This window comes from Mycteria americana, chromosome 1 (genome assembly GCF_035582795.1).
Source record: "Mycteria americana isolate JAX WOST 10 ecotype Jacksonville Zoo and Gardens chromosome 1, USCA_MyAme_1.0, whole genome shotgun sequence".
NCBI lineage: Eukaryota > Metazoa > Chordata > Aves > Ciconiiformes > Ciconiidae > Mycteria > Mycteria americana.
The window spans coordinates 134,760,547-134,781,051 of record NC_134365.1 but is presented as its reverse complement, the minus strand read 5'-3'; the positions used below and the strand labels follow the sequence as shown (position 1 = coordinate 134,781,051).

Below are 20,505 nucleotides of genomic sequence, written 5' to 3'. Positions count from 1 at the left end.
GCTTTCCCCCAGTTTCTATACTGAGCATGACGCCATATGGTATGGAATATCCCTTTGGTCAGTTGGGGTCAGCTGTCCTGGCTGTGCCCCCTCCCAGCTTCTTGTGCATGTCCAGCCTTCTCAGTCGGTAGAGCATGAGAAGCTGAAAAGTCCTTGATTTAGTGTAAGGACTGCTTAGGAACAACTAAAACATCAGTGTGTTATCAACATTATTCTCATCCTAAATCCAAAACACAGCACTATACCAGCTACTAGGAAGAAAACTAACTCTATCCCAGCCAAAACCAGGAGAAATGCTAATGCTGTGTTTCCTGCAGGTGTCATCCGGGAGGAGACATCTGCCTTGCAGGCACATCCGTGCTCATTTTCCCCCGCATTACTCTCCAAGTAGTTTAGCCTTTATTTCCTGAGCTCCTAATACCAGCCGTCCTGTGCCGCACACACCAAGTCCCCAGGGATCTTGGTGATAAGGGTACAAAGAAGATGGAGCCAGACTTTCCTCAGTGGTGCCCAGTGACGGGAAAGGAGGCAACAGGCGCAAATTGAAACACAGGGAATTTCATGTAAGCAGGAAACAAAACTTCTTTTACTGTCAGGGCAGTCAAACACCAGAGCAGGTTGCCCAGAGAGGTTGTGGAGTCTCCATCCTTGGAGATAGTCAAAACCCGACTGGACATGGCCCTGAGCAATAACCCTGTCCTGAGCAGGAGGTTGGACGGGATGGTCTCCAGAGGTGCTCTCAAGCCTCAGCCAGTCTGTGAGTCTAGGAAGAGCCTTCGTTGGTCTCAGGGGAAGCAGTCCTCTACTCACAAGGGCCAGGGTGGATTCGTGGGCCAGGTGCAAGGTCCCTGCTTGCCCCTGCTTTGCTGTGGAATTGTCAGTGAGTTTACAAGCTAAAACAACAAGGTGTTATATACTGTTTTATTGTGTTGCTAATAATCCAAGTAATCTGGCTGCTGGGATTACTTTTAGCCACATGCTCCATTTCTTCAAATACTCCTTCGTCCTCCCTTAGTTTCCTCATAGATCCCAGACCTTTGAAACCCAGATCCCGCTGAAATCAATATTAATACCACTTAATACCTTTATGACCTCAGGGCTGAAAGGTCCCAGCTGGCATCATATCCCATCCAGCTGAGCAAGCACCTCTCTTCTTCCCCCTCCCATGGCACAGGACTCTCACCAGACAGTGGACCCAGCAAAAAGTCTGCTGTCTCCAGTTATCCCAGTCACAACTGAGCCATAGCAACCCTAGTCAAAGGAAACTCAGTCTTCTAGGAGGCATTGTACCTGCAAGACTAGTTAATTAACAGGAGGAGCAAAAAAAAATACTACAGCCCCCAAGAACCGTGCCACTTGCCATCCAAATGCAGGAGCAACCAAATTGTCATGATGATGAGCCTTGCCTCCATGCTCAGGCACTGGGGAAAATCAAGCCCACTGTTCTCAAATTTTGTCTGCAGCACGCTGCTTGTAAGCAGTGCTATTTTAACACCTGCTAATAATATTATCTTTCTCTCAGGTGTACTCTCTGCTCTCTTGTTGCTTATAATTGCTACCTGAACTCTCTTTGCAGCCAGCGGACCCTCTATTATCTCTTTGTGTTGCTCCAATGCACTCAGACCTCCCTCCGGCCAGCTCCAATTCTCTCTCTTGCAGCTCCCAAAGGCACATTATTTTTAGAGCTCAAACTCCTCCAAAGATCAATAGGAGTCTGTAAACTCAAAAATAGGTTGCTTATGGTACATTAATAATCCTCACAGTTATGTTCCCTGGTTATTCTTTCAGCTGCTGCAGCTTATCTACCAGCGCCTCTTTCGCCACTCCAATCAACCTTATTCTGCTGAACAACACTCTGCCATTGTAAAGAAAACAGAAAATGATGTACTTGACAGCAAATTCTTAAATGTTGTCCTGATTAAGGATGGACATAAGCACATGCTTAGGAGCTTTTTTGAATCATGGAATTAGGGGTTTTTTTTCAGCCCTCAAGACTTTCTTCGTTCCATCAGCCCTCAAGACTTTCTTCGTTCCATGTCTGAGAATCTGCAGGGCTGTGATTGCAGTCGATGAGATGTCAGTGTTAGCTTCTGGCACAAAAAAGACTGGGTCCCTGAGTTTTCTAACCACGGGAAAAAGCAATGGCTATTTTTATGTTAAAAATAATTTAATTTTTGTGCTATTCAACATAGATGCAACTCCAAAAATAAATCTAAATAAATTAATTAATTGCAAAATCTCACTTTTTTTTTCTTCAAAATCACAGTTTTTAATGTTGCATCTCTGTTTTATTCCCTGAAAATATGCCCGAACTGGTTAACAGCAAGCAGATGAAAGATTTACTCTAAAAAAAGCACCAGTAATTCCAACTGCCAGTATTTTCTGTTCTTATACAACATGTTAGCTGAAAGAAGATGAAACATGAAATGAATCCAGATTTTGGCTGTATCTTCATATATGCAATAAAATGGCCACATTCAGTGCTAATATTATATAATTAAAGACCATGCATGAATCACCTGAGGGCTAAATAAAATTTGTCTTTATTTGAACAGTTTCCAGCCTTATATATTTAACCCTATGATTCTGTTAAGGCAGCCTGTTTTATAAGAAGTAACTTTACAAAGGAGAAAACAGACATATCTCATTAGCACTTCATAGAAAATCAGTGATTATAGCAAGTGCACCAAGGTTCAGTAAATGCCTCCCACTCAACAAGCTTCCAAAGTGAACGACCACATGATGTTTACTCCTCACCAGAACCCATTTATAGATCTCTTACTCACCACTATCACAGTTATACATGCAACGTTTAAGAAAAGGCAGCAAGAAGTCCTCTATTTGGGAGCAGACGGGCCAGTTACAGTTGGAGAACTGGGACTTTTCTTCACAATGCTGTTTAATCAAGCTGTGAGGCATGGTTTAAATCAGGCAAACTCTAAAGATTGTAATCAACTGAAAGCATTCATTACATACCGCGGGCATTGCACATGGTTAACAGGTATGGCTGCTTGGACAAAATTTCACACTGATTGGAAAAAATTAATAAAAAGGGTCAAAAAAATGCCTCTTCAAAAGTGCAAGTGGGAAATGAAGGTAATGACTTCCTATGGAGTTAGGAGACCCAGGAAAGAGTTTTGTTCCCACAACTTTTAAATGACATCTGGGCATTCCTAGCAAATAGCACCCTGGGAATGAAAAGGGTATCAGTTTCAGTAAGGTAAGAAGGGGACGGAGTTCATGAACTTTTGTTAGTCTGGAGCAGAATTAGCCTAGAATTACAAACACACCGATCTTCAGAAGGAAAAACCTGTGAAAAAGGTAAATCCAAGGACATATCTACTTTGATTGCTCCAGTGAATTGGGAATGTGAAAGAAAGATGGACTATCTATCTCCTTTGACTCCCTAATTCTCCTACACATCTGGTAAAAGCCTTGTCCTTCCTGAGGCAGTAACCTGAAGTGCCCAGGGATCTGCTTTAATTCATCTGCCCTCACTTCCCTTCGGTGGGCATCACTTGCTAAGATCAACTTCTCCCATGCAACTGCTTTAACATTTATATCGTATCTGGAATCGCTGTCCACACAGATGGCGGAAGAAGCAATAGGAATTCAAATGTGCTCCAGGTTAACATATTAATACCGTGATGGGACATCAGAGTGGGGGTTTAGGTTGCAAAGGGGAGTTCATCCTTTGATTCCCTCCCAGTGGTAGCGGATTGACTAAATGAAAAAGCCTACTTTAAATTAAACTATGCTTTTTTGCATGTTTTTTGTAAATTATTTCAACGCATTTGTTACGTTTCAGTCAGGATAATAATAGCAACTCTCGTATATCTGAGCATCTCTCATATATCTTGTAAAATATATTTTCTGGGCATGATCCTGGGAAGTCTCTCTAGGTGGCCCTGCTTTAGCAGGGGAGTTGGACCAGATGACTTCCAGAGGTCCTTTCCAACCTCAGCCATTCTGTGATTCTGTGAAATACTGGAAAGATTAAATAATTTCTCCTATTTTTTGTTGCATTTTACCTACAGTCCATTGAAATATGTGGGGAAGCAGCTAAAAATTGAGATTCAGGTTATGCATACACATACGCACAGAGTTTCAGAACAAAAACGTTTCAGAGCTTTTATTCTTTATATTTGTCTGACAAAGAATGTTAGACAAAAACGAGGTCTTTTCCACTGAAATACAAAAATAACCTTTTTGATAATGGACTTTGCTTATCTTCACCATGAAGAAATTATTGAAAGCCCACTATGAGCTCACTTTCTCATACATAAGTTGTTCCTCAAATTAATTTGCATCTGTCCTCAGACAGTATGACATGGGGAACTGAGGACAGTTTTTACCCTTTCCGCTGTTTGTGGTTCAGCAGTGCGCACACAAGGAGCTGCAACAGAGTACTGGGTAACAGCACGTCTAGCCGACTGCAATAGACCTTTCTACGTAAGGCAAAAAAGCAGTCAAGTGAAAACTGTCCTCGTGTTACACTGTTGTCAAAATTTCTTGTTACCTACACTGACACAAAGCTTTGTCAGCAAAGGAGCTTGCAAAAGAGAGACAATTTAGCCCAGTGGCTCTGAAGTGACAGCTATCAAATGGAGGTCTTTCAGATCAATATGTTATGGCAGCAGATTTATCTCCCGCCAAGTAAGGAACAAATCCGTGGCATTTTGAAAGGTATAAATTGGGTACTTAGCCAACATAACACAATTAAGAAGAATGGCGCTGCACTGACCTGGTGGCTGCCATAACAGTTTAAGTGGTAAAAAAGCAGATTAGATATCAGTATGTGTCTGAAGCTCTTTGGAGGATTTTTGGCTCAGTGCAGTAGTATTAAACCGTGCATCGCCGCTAGGTTGTTCCCTTAGTTATTTGGAATTGCAACTACTGGGGCACAGCAGCTGATTTATGCAAGTGATTCCCAGAGAGTTAATAAGCATGAACAAGAGAACACGTGTACAAATCATACATGTGAATATTATTCATGGTGAGATTTGTGCACGGACTCCTGGTTGAAGCCAGCTGATGCAGCAGCTTGGCTTCTTTACATGCTATACATCAGATACTTTTTAACTTTCTAAAGCAAATGACTAAGTATTGTGTAAGCATAGAAATCTACCAGTTCCCCGAAGGACCAATATTTCCCATTAGTTTTCATTGGATTAACCATGTAACAACAGTAAAATCCAATGATTTGGATGGTTCAGCTGGTCTCTAGGACAATTGTTATCCAAAAGGAAAAATTCCATTATAAATTTTTCAGGCAAGAGACTTGTTCTTCACTTATCCAGCTGCAGGCATCTTCTCATCTTGAGAAGACAACAGTACAGCTGGCTTACTCAGGGTATAACATCTTGAAGTTTTTCTCAAGTTAGATTTTTTTTCTTCTTTTAAACCTCCTTCCCTGCCTTTGACCAGAGAGCCAAGCCGAGGTGGCAGCTCTCAGAGGGCCCAAGCCATGTTTTGCAGGGCAGGGTCCTACATTTGGGAACCCATGGGAGTTCTACTTCTGTCTAGGGACTTCAGGGCTCTGACTTCTAAGGAGAGGCTCTGAAACCCCTAGAAATTCTGGCCTGACCCTGGGTTCTTGTATCTCCACGCTTCCAGCTGTGGATTTGCAGTAAGGGGTCAGGCAGCCCTGCAAACTTTTGGTGGAGCTGGAGCCCTTAGATCTCCTGGGTTCCAGAGGGAGGAGCTGCGGGACAGCCACCACACACCTGGCAAGTCCCCACTTTGCCATCACTTCCCACCACACTCCCAGGAGAGCTCCCAAGAGTAAAGGTTGCTGAAATACTTGGGGAAAAAATCATACTGAAATATTTCTATTTTTTCTAAATGGTTTTTCCTTAGAATTTCTTTCTCTTGAGAAGCAAAACCTCTCACTTTCTTTCTGAATCAGAATCAATCTTTTTCCAAAATTTCTTAAAGAACATGAATTCTAAATGTTTGTTCTCTGAAAAGACCTAATGTTTATAAAGCCATGATACTTGACATGAGTTATACTGCCTTTCCTTTTTTCTTGGTAAGTGGAACCAGATGTAGATGACCCAAATGCTATCATATGTGGTTCTTAACAGTCCAAGATGTTGTGACTAGTAGCAGTTTCAAAAGTGGAAAAAAAAACCCCACCTCAGATTTCAGCATTTCCAGTCAAAAAGAAAGAACTTCTTCCCATAACAAATGTTTCTACTTCCTGACCAGTACTAATTCAAAAGGTTTAGGGTTTGTAACATGTTGCAAATGTTACACTCTCTAGAGCATGGAAATGTGTTCTGAACTTTTCTATCTCCTCAGTCATTTTTTTTCTTTTGTTTGGGCATCTCTTGGCTGAGATCAGAAAGCCGCCTAAAACAATATGCGATGGGCTGCTAATTATCATTTAGATGAAGTAGCACCTTAATGAGCACATTTTTTATGGATTCACTACAGATGCTGATATAAATGTGTTGTTTATAGGGATAAAAATCAACAGTTTCTTAAAGTTGGAAAAGCATATCTTGAAGTTTATCATATCTGAGCAGTTCATAAAGAGACTGGATTTTTAAGGACTGATTATGCATAACACTTCAAAATGGTATTACAAAAAAGCCTATACTAACTCTGATATACTTTCTGTTATTGGTATTGCTACTGCTGCTGTGACTTTTTCTGGAGCTACCCTTAACATTTTCTCTCCACAGTTTACATGTCTTAAAGTACAGTGGCTGTAACATACGTTTACCTCACATTAAATTCAAGTTTTCATTACAATTTTCTGCTTTTTGTTAACATTTTCCCTCCAACTTCTCATAACCTAAAGTGTCATCCCTATAAAAAGGTTTCGCAGACCCATCTTCAATTGCTTTGGGAGTGTATGAGGTCATTTGTGATTTGTAATGGGAAGTGTATATACCAAACTCTGTGATTAAAGTTGTTGAGGAGCTGCAGTGGCTCCTTCTACCTCTGTTAATGAGAACTATGCCGTGGTACTTACTACCTTTGAAATTACTGCCTTCTGAAGAGAAAAAAAAAAAGTTTTTCCTCTGTGGCACTTTACTAAGCCCTGCTAGGTTCATGCAGGTGTCTGCCTGCAATTATTATTCTTTGTAGTTGTCAATCAATTTAGGGGGAAAATAGTTCTCTGAGTTTATGTTAAGCTATTCTCATTCACCCATACCACCTCTGCTTTAAAAACCATTTGATTCCCAGTGTAGGCATCACTCAAGGGCTCAGTCCCCTTTTTAAGGTATCGTCCTGATCATATTAACAAGTACACCCAAATAGTCTGTTAATGAAGCCACATGACTTAAAGAGCTTAAGTAGTAAAAAATTTATGGCACTGAGATTAGAAAGGGATTTCCGGGGCAGTTTAGTTTTATTTCATTTTCATTCCCCATAATAGCAACTCAGATTCTCAAGACAAAAGCTAACAGAGATGGTGAAACTTCAGGATTTACTGCCGTAGCAAATTCATCGTAAGGAAGCCAAGGCCTAAGAGCTGATCCTGCAAAGTGCTTATTACCTCCTTCGAGGTGCTACAAATCCTATTGATTTCTTCAATGATAACCAAAACCACTTAGCAGCTTGCAGGCACAGGGTGAAAAATGGCCAGTAGAAATGCACCTGGGTGGTGGTGCACCGTGAAAATGAAAAGATGCTGCAAGGTCCCCTTATGGACTGGTAATTGTGATGTCTACAGGACAAAGATATGTACAGAAGGGGCCAGGCTGAGCACTATTAGAAATAAAATAATGATTGGTAAAATATTCAGTACTGAAAAAAGCAGCAGTAAAAATCAACTACTAAAAGAAAAAGTCCAAAAAAGCTGTGACATTTAAAACAACGGGACATCTTTGTTGTACTGAGAGTGATGAAGACTCTGTAAGGAGGCACTCGTTGATGCAATATGCAATGCACCTGCTGAGAGTTAATTGCATGACTGGGGTTTCTCAACCAGGATGTGTCTCTGAAAGCAAAGTTTCCAGCTAGGAGAAAATGCATATGGTGGTGAGTGCTCTTGCTGCAGAGACGCCCTACAATCAGTGCATGGTAGCCCACCACAGAGACAACTGGGGGGGAAATGCCTCATAGGTGTCTGCAGCTAAAGTACAAGAGGCAAGAACACAATGACTGGTATTGCATCGTGTAACCTGGATTAAGCACAGTCAAATTATCATAAAGCTAAAAAACAGAATTCCTGGATTGTTTCAAAAGTGACTTATGAGTGTGGGGGCCACAGCCTTTCGGTTGGATCGTGAGCTAACCCACCACCAGCACTACAGCTCCAGAAAGTCAAACCCTCTCATGTCCCACTTAAGGCAGCACAAGCAGGGGGACCAAAGGCATTTTGCACCTCTCAAAACCTTGCTGCCTGCTCTCATGGCAGTCCCATTGACTCTGCTGGAAGCTTCATCCCACCAGCCTGGCGCGTGCCTTGGCCAGGCACTCAGCTCAGAGCGACCTACAGAAGCTGCATGGGCCAACCACCACCAGGAGCTGTGCCCAGCAGCAAAGAAGGACGTTTGGTGTGGCATCTCGCAGCCTTGTAAATCCTCAGTCAGTAGCTTGGACTATAAAATTGTGTAACAATCTTAATGGCCTGTGTCTGCACCAGACTCATAGCATCAAGGGTGTGAAGCCGCTGAACAACAGGTGTTGGAAGTACTTAGAAATATTATTTGTTGTTTGGGGTGGACAGGAAGCCGGAGATCTAACAAAACAAAGCTTCTTGCAAAAAGTGCCTGATTTAGTTTGAAAATTGTGATTCTTTCTCAGGAATTGGAAAATCCCCAGACGTTCCGTGCTTTTCTGTGAAAACTCAGGCCACCCAGTTTTGTTTTTCTAGAAAAACAGTTGATTTGAGGAGGCTGAAATTTGGAGAAAGGTGACTTTATTTTTACTGACATTTTTATGGTAGGGTAAAGACTCTTCCAGTTGAATCCTTTCAGCAGTCTTATTGTAGTCCCCCAAACAGTGCAATAAAAGCCTTTGAAGGGGTGGGCTATCATGCTGAAGATCATGCTGTTTCATGCCATATGATTTCTAAAATGCATAACTGTGCTACATAATTAAATGATGAGCAATGATTTTCAAGTAAGTTGTTTTTGACGAAAGACATTCTGGAGGAAGGCACTTGCCTCGGACTTCTTTTACGCTGGCACTTCATTTGGTGCTAGCTCTCCAATCAAATATTAAAGCTTTGCTCTAAATTATGTACCAAACTTTCTCACAAATCTGAATGCAACACATCACACAGCAAAATGCTGCTGCTGGAAAGGTTCTCTGATTTCACACCCGAATGCTCATGTTTTTTGTTATTGTCATGCTGGCTGCCACTTAATACTCCCGATAAGCTGGCATGTTCTCCAGAGACACACGCCCAGTGGTAAGCAGCACTGCTTGGTATCTGCATGCTTTGCACATACCAAAAAGGGCTAAAAGAATTATTTGTATTTTTAAAATAAAAAATTGTAAGCAAGAGATTCTGAATTCTTATTTTGCAGGAGATGGTAGAGTTGCAGGGGCAAAGGCTGCAGAAAGTGAAATATCTGGCACGCTGCTGATTCCTCTGTAGTCCACAAGCAGGTGCCCTCACTAATGGCATTTCTAAAGTGCCACTGGTCTTTGTTGCCTACTGGCATTTGTGGAGTCGATGGCTTTTTCCTTTTCAAAAAAAGTTGAGGAACTGAATGATAAAAAGCACATTCTAAAACAATATTAAGTTGATAAATGACTCACATAAGCATCAGTTAATCAGTTAAGACTAAATACATAGCCTAATAGTGGTTATTCATATTCAAAAGTTAAGATATAGGTACCAAATTTTCCTTCTCCTATACTTAAAGTGAGGTAGGTTACTTCAGAGACCTACTGGTATGTACAAAAGATGAATCGGCATTACTGTGTTAGTTTTGTAACCACGCATAATTTTGCAGATATGAGATGGTCAGGGGAAAATTGTTATAAATCATAGTTCTCCAGTAACACAATATAAGGCAGGCTGTACAGTATGTTAATTCATCTGCACCGACAAACACATAAACACTCACCCTTAGCTTCCATACTGCCTGATTTTACAGTTCCTACCAGACTTTAACATAGTCTGAACATTTTTATTTCCTTATTCTTCAGAATTCACATATCCTCCAGGACGCTAGCTCTGCCATTCATTTGTCATTGCAAATACTCTCCATCTCTCATGCAGCTTTAATGTTTGAGGGGAAAGGCCTAAGCATTAGGTGTTAACTGGTTAGACTTTCAAAAGCCATGTGTTCAGACCTTGGCAAGGCAGACTTTGTCTTTCATTTGTCCCTGAAGAAAATGTTCATTTCATGCTGATTTTAGAAAGGACTATGTCAAAAAAATGTTGTCTAAAACAAAGTCCGATCATGTGTGTCCTGAAGGTAATTGAATTTTGTTGCCGTTTGTACATACATAATTTGGGATTAAAGCTATATATATTTATATCATGACTGTTTATGAATTTCAAATTCCAGGGCAACGAAACTAGAAGCAAACAGCATCTTGGTGTACTGCAAACACAACCTTTCTTCCTTCAGTGAAGCAAAAGGGGAAAATGACAAGAGAATTATTAGGTTGGATAATTATGGCAGAAAAAGCCGAGTTTGCTTGATTTGTTGCTTGAGAGTTGGCATGGGCTGAGGCTGCTGAAGTTTATTTAAAATGCAATGAGCTTTTGTACCTTAGAGTATGCCAAGAGTCAAACTGGTCCAACATTTTCTGATGGAACATTTCTCCACTGGGAAAGGTTTATGCTTTGAAAGTGTAACTTTTTATGGAAACATCTTGCTTTCAGCAATTCTCCTGATGCAACATGGAACATTGAGCAAGACTGATCTGGGCAGTTTCTTATCATCCCCTCTGCTGGCTCGCCGGCAGCCTGCCAAGAGGCTGGTGCAGCTCTTTGACCGGGGCTTCCAAGGGCCGACAACTCCAGGTCTGCCAGACTTGGAAACCCTAATTCCTGCTTGACACTCCTAACGTCCAGAAGTTGCTGGAGACAGTTAGTTTCTCAAATCAGTGGCGAAATATTCTATTTTTTAAACTCTACACAGTGTGGTTTAAGCCCAGCTATTCCTGCACCATTGTGGTCCAGCTGAGGGCAGGGCCCAGCCCTGCAGTATAACATAAAATTGGCATGTCCAAACTGGTTCCACAGACTCCATCTCATCTCAGCCTCCTGCTGCATTGATCTCCACCTTCATCCAGGTGTGGGATGCCAAACACTTTAATGCTGCCTTTCGAGATTCATTTTGACAACTCCAAGCCCTAAAAATCATACTGTATACCTGATCTCCCCCAGGCTCCAAGACTGGACCATAAGAAGTAAAAAAAAAAAAAAAAAAAAGGCAAATAAATTTTCTATTCATTTCGTTTCCTTCTTGGCGATTTGACCATGAGGGTTCACTTCTCTCCATTTTTCTCTGCCACTGCAAGGGTCTTTGTAAACATCCCACAATGAACAGGTCAGAAGCCAAGCCCCATGCAGATGCTAAGCAATAATCACACATGTAATAATAATAATAATAAAAAAACCCCTGTCCAGTCCAAAGTGATTTCTAGTACACAATAAGACACAATTCATGACACAACAACTTGGAGACAAAGGGAGGGATAAGGAAATGGCAACTCAGTTATGTTGGGTATAATAATTAGCAGACTTACAATAGGAGCTGCTTGGCTGCTGGCACACAGCAATGACTATCATTTTTATGCACTAGTCTTCCTGAGCCATCTCAGGACAGTGTTTTGAAAGCATTTAAGCTGGTTAAACATGCAAAACTCCTAGAGTTAGGCACTTAACGTTTTTTTGGGAAGCCGATGAGGTACCTATCTGCATCGACAGAGCTTGAAGTATTTTAGAAGTCTGCCCTCTAGTTTCCCTTAAGAGTTACTGTCACGGTGCCGTATTTAAATCTATGTTTTGACCGTGTTTTATCTCACTGTAACAATTATTTCCCCTTCTTTTCCACCAAAAAAAACCCCAACCCCCCCAAACACTACCAGCAGCCCACAGTGTAAAGAAACTAGATTCAGCGTTAGCCCTTTGGGCAATGTTCTGTACTAGAATCAAGACACTAAGTAGAGTTGGTAAAACCACGATTTCATTTGAAAACTACTGCTTTGAAAAAGAAATAGCCTTTATTAACGACAAACCCAGCGAGCACAAGAAGAGAAGCGGCTGTCGGAAAAGAGCCCTTTGCCTTTTAGCACTTGACCTGGCTGAGGGAGCCGCAGGCCACCCCGCTCCCTTGCCTTACTACTGGGAAGAGGGTGGGGGAAGTGAAATATCAGCGGTTTAACTTGCACAACCCCTTTTTGTACGGGGGGAGATGGTGCCGGTAAAGACGAAAGGCTCCTGGGCACGTCAAGCCCAGGAAAGCCTTGCCCGGCGCGGTGCCTTCCCCCGCCGCCGCCGCCGCCGCCGCCGCCCCGGCAGCCGGGGAGGGACCGGCCGGCAAAGGCTCCTCCGCTGCTGCCCGCTGCGCTCCGCCTCGCAAAACTCGACTGCAATTAACGTGACAAAGAAAGAGAGCCGTCCCCCTTCGCTTCAGAAGCTGCCCAGGGCTAAAGCCTGGCGAGGGCTTTGCCAGGGTCTCGGGTGTGCTCGGGGGTCTCGGCAAAGGGACGTAGCTCCGCCGTAATTTCAGCTCTTTCGGGATTTCTCAGGGATTTCCCTGGCACTCGGGCGGTCTGGGACGCTGGGAGGCGAGAGAAGAGGCGCCCAGAGATCCCAGTCGGCTGAAGTGGTGTTTAGTGGTCCTCGCTGAGGTGCGAAGGCAGGGGAGGCTACTTCTCCTCAGCTGGGGGGCTGGTGTGGAGCCTGTGGCTCCCCACTTCAGTGCTGTGGGAGCAAGGATGGGGAGCGTGGGGGTGATGGGGTTGGGGCAGGCCAAGTGCTGCCGCTTCCGAAGCAATACTCATCACTAAGCTCTCTCAGATTGATTCCTTTGCTTTTAATGCGTTAGCAGCAAGCTCTGGCATCTTGGAGACACTGAGAAGGGGCTCCTCTCCAAGCAAGAAAATAGAAACCTCAGCCGTCTCTATTTGGGCAGTAATATCCAATTTATTCATCATGAATTCTGCCTCTTGTGCCACCTCACCCAGGCTGTACTGCAAATAGCCCACGTTTGACTCTTTGTGCTAGTTATGGTTTCTAAAAATGCTACTTTCTCCTGGTCATATGGCTTCTCCTCAACAGTATTCATAATGTATGAGCGAGTGTCGTTCCATATAAATATAGTGTACATCTGATATGCCTACAGATAATATCATAGCACGACTGAACCGTGATTAATCGTGGTACTATTCATCCACCTGTTTTCTTTCAATATAACTCTGGCGTGTGCAATAAAACAAGAGGACCTGAGACAACGATCACATCCCTGCAAATATAGTTACAGACGAGATGGAAGCTGGCTATGGCATTATTTTCAAAATATTCAAATCGGGACTGGGAGGTCTCTGTGTACTTTGCAAATACTTTTTCTGAAATGCTTAGCACTTCATATGAAGCAAAATACATTGAAAAAAATACAGCAAATGGGAGGAAAAGGAAGGGTGGTAAGAAAATGATCACTAACTGTCAAAACCCAGCACAGAGTTCTTCCCTAAACCACATTCTCTGCAGCCTCTCCTCAGTATTTCACACTCTTGTTCTGGATTTCGTGGCCTTCTTGCCACGGAAAAGCGAGAGGTCTTAATCAGCTCGGGATATTTGACAGCCATCTTGTACATAACCCACGGGATCTCTTCAGAGATGGATAAGCATGAAGGCAAGACATCACACTCAGGCTGCTAATTTAACTTGACATGTAACTGACTGTATTAGAAAACTGTGTCTTCTGGCATCTGGTCCATGCAGGATATGCTTAATTCCTCGCATTATCTTGCTTCTTCAAAGCTACTGCATGTAGCGTGGTAATTGTCTCTTCTTTGGAAAGCTTATTGTCGAGTCGTTTAATATTTTGTACATACAGCTACAGTACACATGAAGTTCTTTCACATCAGTAACCAGTATATATATATGTTGTGTTTGTAGGGGTTTGTCATTTATTAGAGCTTCAAATGTAAGCCCATTTTTTCCCTTGGAATAAATAGATTTCTTCAAAACATAAATGAAGGCGTTACAGCATGTTGTCTGTAAAAGACTGTACTGTTAATACTTGATTTTGCAATCTGTGACAGGTGAGCATTTAGAAATGAGGTATTAGGATTGAGTGGAAGATACATGAGAGAACTAAACTTTCCCATGGCACCCTGTTTCACAACACAAAATTGTTTTTTGACTAAATGAACTGAAAAGAAAAAAAAAAAAAGTATGTTTTCCACAGAGAAATAGAAGGAAAAGGTGAGAGGAATCACCTGCTGTTAAAAAACATGCATCCAAGGCCAATTATTTTTTGGTTTTGAATTTCCACCAGCATGGTCTATAGTTTCTGTGGAAAAGACTTCTTTTGCTCAGCTCTGCAGAAAGGCATTTCTCAGAATGGACATGTAGCACTTCCTGTTGGAGCACTCCGGCAGCTGTATCAGTGCGAGTCAGTACGAGCTGCATCTGACTGCAGAAAGACACAGAGGCCATTCACTCTTAACAATGAACAATATGTAGTTTGCATATTCAACTTTGGCATGGGGTTTTGAGAAGCCCTTGAGCGATTTAGGAGCATAGTTCCACTGAGTGGCAATGGGATTGCGCTCCTTAGTACTAGGGAGCAGAGTCCCAGAGATTGAGATGCCGAAGGTGCAAATGGGATGTAGGTGCTTAACTCCAAAACTGCAACCTTCAAAACCGTGGTCCAGCTACAGCATGTCCTCAAACTGTGCTCATGCCCATCTACAGATACCTGAGTTTTGATAAACCTTCTCAGCTGAGTACCTGGGAGACATGCAACCCTGAGCAGCACCCAAAAGCTTGGTGGGTTTCCACAAGAGACCTTCCTTCTCAGCACCTACCTAATTGCATCAAGCTTTGTACAAAAACACAGCAGCAGCTACCCTGGTTTCTTTTAAAGCACAGCTTGAGGAAACTGTTGCTACACAAATTAGCCCTTAGATAAGGTACACAGCAACCCACAGGCTAAGGCACATGGAAGCAGGTTTCCCTACTGCCAGCTGAGCTCCACATTGCTAAGCCGCCATCAGGCTCACTTGTCTACAGATTAATTTTAATTCATTTCTGCACAGCAGCCTAGCTTTAGCTTAAATTCTAGAAAGGGTCCCCCCTGCCAAGGTAGTCTGCAGTCTCCGGGGAGGCAAGAAATGTAGGGTTTAATCCTTTTGAGGAGAAGAAGGAACCAACCTGCTTTATTCATGCTGGGTATGCGTGATAATCGCTGAGCCAAGGCAGAAGGGAGGGGCAAGCAGCACATTCCTTCTCTTGCATGCTTTCAAATTGTTCTTCTTGGTTTTTAAGAAAGTGCTCAGGTGCGAATCTGGAGGAAACGGTTCACACCGCAAAGCCAGTGTGAGGGGAAATGGCTCCTGGCTCTACTCGGGACATTGCTGAAGCCCCAGAGAAGACAATCTGATTGTTTTCAGTTTTTTTCTATTAGCTGTATCTAAACAGCTCTCCACACAAGCTTCACAATGCTGCCTGCAGAAGTGGCTCAGGGTTTCTTAACAGCATATGCAGCGCCCATCTTCTTGAGATGGCAGAAGAGCAGGTTTCTGCAGGGCAAAAGGTTTCTGCAGGGCAAAAGGTTTCTGCATGGACCTGTGTGATCAGAGACACTGGGTACTAGGGATGAGGCAGGGGTCTCCACCCCCCTTTCTTCTCTCTCTGTAACCTTGTATGTCTCCTTACAGCCAGTTTCCTCTTGGGAGGGACCAGGACTTATCCCTGAGCAATGCTAGTGCACCCTGGCAGAGGAAGACAATACTGGCCTTCATCCAGCCCTTGGGACACAGCAATCAAGGCAGAAGGTGGTGCCATACGCTCTGGGGCATCTGTTCTCCACTCCTGTCTGCCTACCCCAGCGTCTGGGGCACTTCCGCTCCCCTCTTTAATGGTGAAGCCAGCCAGCCAGTAGGTGTTTAACAGAAGGTAGAGTCCAGGCAGTTCTATCCACTGGTAGATCATGCAAGAGGATCACCTCCATGGTAAAGAGAGACTTTGGGAGACACAGAGCTTGTAGTGCCTCTCTGAGGCAAACGAGTACCCAGCGCTGCAATGCGTTGTTCTGCCATCCTCCATAGCTACCAGGAGCAGCTGCCTGCATTGTTCTGCCCAAAATGTATCTGATCCCTGCACTGTTAATAAAATCCCAGCCACGGGTGAGGGACGTGAAGGAACGCCCCATTGGCTCAAGGCATCCTAATGCCGTTGCATGTGATTTTCATACCAGAGGCTTGCCCTGATGGAAATTATTAGATGCCAAAACTCTCACTGCAGGTGGGAACCCGAGGACTTTCCGTTGCTGAAGGATGGTCAATCTTCAGCTCAAAAATGAGGCCTTTAGCCTCAGGTCAGCACAAGCTTCACTGGGAGCCAGTCTCCAGTCATCTCCGTGCTGTCTATTAAAGTAAGGCATTAAAGGAGTTGGAGCTAATTGCTCTACTTCTCCTCCTGCCTTAGGGAAACAGATTTCTTTCATTTTAACCCAACTGCAAGTAGCTTCACACTTGGACATCTGACCAAGTTGCACTGTGACCCAATGACCTACTGCTTGTCAGCTGAGCTGTGGTGTTTGGCCAGGTTCAACCTCTTATTCTCTACACATGTGAAGCAGAACATGAACATCTTCACTGAGGTTTCTACTGGTTTGTCAAAGACTTTGAAGCACACATATGCTCAACAGTGACTCAGGTGTTGTCTACTAATGTGTTAAACTGCAGTAACTTGACAGGTAACACTTAGCTCCTCCTTAAAAAAGCAGAACTGATTTGCTCCAGAAGTAATTGTTCAAACATCTAATAGCAAATCAATTTTAAGACATGCCAAACTTAAGAATAAAAATAAGAAAAGTATATAGAGTGGGAAGGACTGCAATACTACTTCATTGCCTAATTTGGTACTTTTGAATGAAGGGCTTAAACTAAAAAAAAAAAAAAAAAAGGGGGTACATGTGAGATATGTGCCTGTCCAAATTCACTTTACTTTCAGCAAAATGGACTGAAAACTGAAAATATGCCTTTTGTCTTCACAGAGAGAGCTCTTCTTGTCTTGAGAACTAAAAGGGAGAAAGATTACCCTTTTTTTCCAAAATAAAAGCTTCCATTCAGACCCTTAAGAGACAGATCAATTCAACTGTTTTCATACAAAACCATAAAACCAAGGAAATAGAGAAATTCAAAAGTAAAAGATCTGAGGTCCTTAATTAAATGCTGTGTACAGCAGAGGACATACTCTGTCCTGGTCTTTGACAATCTTTGGGAAGGATACTGCACTCAAGAACAGCATGATTTGCAAACACAGAAACAACTGGAGGTTTGCTTTTCCTTGTATTCTGCCTATTTTAGCTCAAATATCTGGTCTAAGTCTCTGGATTTGTATTTTCTTCCATCTCAGTACACACTTTGTGTTGGTTTCATCCTATATATAAAGGCTGCACCTTTCAAAGCCTTCAAATAACACCATCTAGTTATTGTCATCACATCCTTCCCGCAGAACAGCAGCAGTTTGGCTTTGGGGGAAGTTTTTTGTTCTTTGATGTTTCCTCAGTAGACGTAATTTTGCCAGTGCTGCTCTCTCCTTGCGTATGCCAGTATGGCTGCTACCACCGCTGTTAAAATGCACTAACAGGGCAGCGGACGTGGGCCGGTTAGCCTGCTTCTCCCGTGGTTCATTCGCTAGGAAGCAGGGCAAGTACGGCCATCGCCCACTTCTTCCCTAAGTGCATTCACGGCCACAGCTACTGTGTGCTCCGTTTCTGTACCGTGAAAGGCTCTGTAAGGCTGTGCAGAAGTAACAGCAATTCCAAGACGAGGTTCGCTCCAAGGCAACAAACAGGAACAAAGACCCAGGAGAGCTAAAAGCTGAAGGACGCGATTTATTTTTTTATCAGTTGAATAACTGAACTATTAAATTAAAAGCAATATTACGGCAACTTTACTGAAGTGGGGGAGTAAGTTCTGAGCAGCAAGTCTGAGGGTTTTATTCTGCTTTTGTTGAATCCATGTCTGTACATGGAGCTCAGCCATTTGCGGTCAGAAACAAATACAGCCATACTAATAATATAACCACTAAATGGAGGGAGAGAAAACCAGACATTATACTTGTTCCCAAGTTCAAGTAAAGGTTACTTCAGATGAGTTTCCTTTCAACTAGCTACAACCTGCAGCAAATCAAATGTGAAAAATAAAGCATGACCAACACTGAGAGTAAAAGCAATACATATTCCGGCAGGAAATGCTTATTTATGCTGTGTACTTTGTTCTCGCATGGAAATATGGTGTATTTGAGACTGCTGCTACAAATCAAAGAGGAATTAGGAGGTTACAACGGCAGCAGATAGGGACAGCAAAACCCAATAACATCTGCAACATCATATTTCCTCAGTAGCGTTGCCAACTGGGCAACAGACGTTTGGACCACTGTAATGGTGAGCTCTGCCTAAATACAATGTTCTACCTATATACGGTGAGCTGTACCATTATACGATGTTATTCACTCTCAGAAGGAATTTGCAACCAAGTGTGGAATAGAGGTAGCCTTGGCCCTAAAAAGAGCTACACTTTTCAAAACAAGGCACACGAGGAGCAATTTGGTGGCTGAAGCAGGCCTAATCCTAAGTACAGAGTAGGGCTCATGACACTTGTAGATGGCCTGCTCCCAGACAGGGATCACAAGGCTCGTGCAATATCAAGCCATCTCTGCAAGAGATGACAAAGTACAGTGATGCAGTAATTTATGTGGTTCTTGAGCACAAGGCTGTGAAAACATAATTAGGTAGTCTTTTATCAAATGAAACGAATAAAAACTATAAAACAAAATGATGAGGCACTAAATTTAGAAGAAAATTCATTTGATTATCACATCAGAGCCGTGATATTTCAGATCATACTGTCAGCTTAATTGGCTACAATTTATGTAGATTTGATAAAACTATCTGAGCTGTTAATAACGTAGGAAGTTGCACTTCATGTATTCAAAAGCAGTTAGCTTTTTTACTCTGATGTAGGCACTTGAAAACCTTTGTGCTGAACACATTTTGAACTGTGTAAGGTTAGAGATACCGGAATTACTTATTATTTTGGGTTCCTGATGATGCCTGTCATTACAGTGTCTGAGTGCTCCAGGCATACCTAATGCTGGTGGGACAGTTCCCAGGTACAGAGAAACAGCATCTCTCTCATCTCACTCACAACTCTTTAATAGCAGTCAGTACTGTCTCTTTCCCACTCTCCAAGCGGCTTCTAATGCCCACGGTTCCCTGGTTACAATTAATTCTGCATGGGTTTATATGCATGTGCCTTGGGGTATGCGCCATTTAAGTCACAGGACCTTCTCTCAGTACCAGGATCTGTTCACACAGCCAATAGCTGAAGTTTTAGGGATTCCTGGTATCCTGTTCTGAGATTTCCAAGAGGAATACATTCCAGTGGTACTTATTGTTTAATGCTGCCGTTCATTTGTGCTACCTCTTAATACAGATAGCAGAGATAAGCAAGAAAAACCCTGTATCCCATCTTCACACTTCAACGATCGCTCCACACCTGGTATTTTCAGGAGGCCTCCTGCCTTTCTGATCTTCATTTGAGGGAAGTCACCCCAGAAATTGCATACAACTCAGGGAATTGACTGAAAAGCTTAGTTCTTACAAAAATCTGTCATAAACAGCACTGATGGGAACATAGGGGTTTCTATATAAAGGGTCTAGCAAAAAAAGTTCAGGACCAAGTCATCAACAGAGTGATCACAGGAAAGCAGTTATTAAATAGCAGTGATCTAATTTTAATTCTTTTTAAAAGGAGAATTTTCAGTTTTCAAACAAAATACTTGGAACATTGTCCCAGAAACTGATGTTTCTCACTCGACTCAAGAATGGAGCAGAGATTTATGGGACCACATTGCTAGAGTGGAAAGTATTTTTTTATTTTAAGGGCATCAACATTTCAAAGTGAGAGGCTCGATGAAGAAATTTCTTCTGTCTGTGTGTAGAGGCCTATTCATCTATACATGTCTGCAAACTCTCTTGAGTATTGTGAAGGTAGAAGAGTAAATAACATGCTCATGTTCTAAAAATTAGTAGAACGTTATTTGAGTTACTACTTTGTGCTTGTCTCTTCCAGTAATAAAAATGCTCTGCTTGAGGACACAGTTTGGAAATAAAAGTCCTTTTTTTTGCATATTTTATGTTTTGAAAAAAACACAGGTATCCATTCTTGTAGTTTGCTTTGGAGCAAAATGTTTTCTGATTTTTCAATGTTTGTTTTGAAGTTATTAGTCAGTTTTCAAAACCACAAAACACAATCTTTTCCAAACTAGTTTATGTAGAAGCATTTGTTGTTCATAAGAATATGCCCTGTACATTACTCAGTAAAAATCAACCTCCC

At 42.4% G+C, this 20,505-nt stretch overlaps 1 protein-coding gene across 5 annotated transcripts in view; it reads right to left on the bottom strand.

Moving 5' to 3' along the window:
• SMPX (small muscle protein X-linked) overlaps window positions 1-20,505 on the bottom strand; it is a 43,659-nt gene that overhangs the window by 3,381 nt on the left and 19,773 nt on the right. Inside the window, exon 5 of one of the 5 annotated variants that reach the window (XM_075521319.1) lies at window positions 2,885-2,908. The exons of the other annotated variants lie outside the window; for them this stretch is intronic. The gene's annotated coding sequence lies outside the window, so the exon portion shown is untranslated. Of the gene's footprint in view, window positions 1-2,884; window positions 2,909-20,505 lie in introns of those variants that run through there. 5 annotated transcript variants of the gene reach the window in all.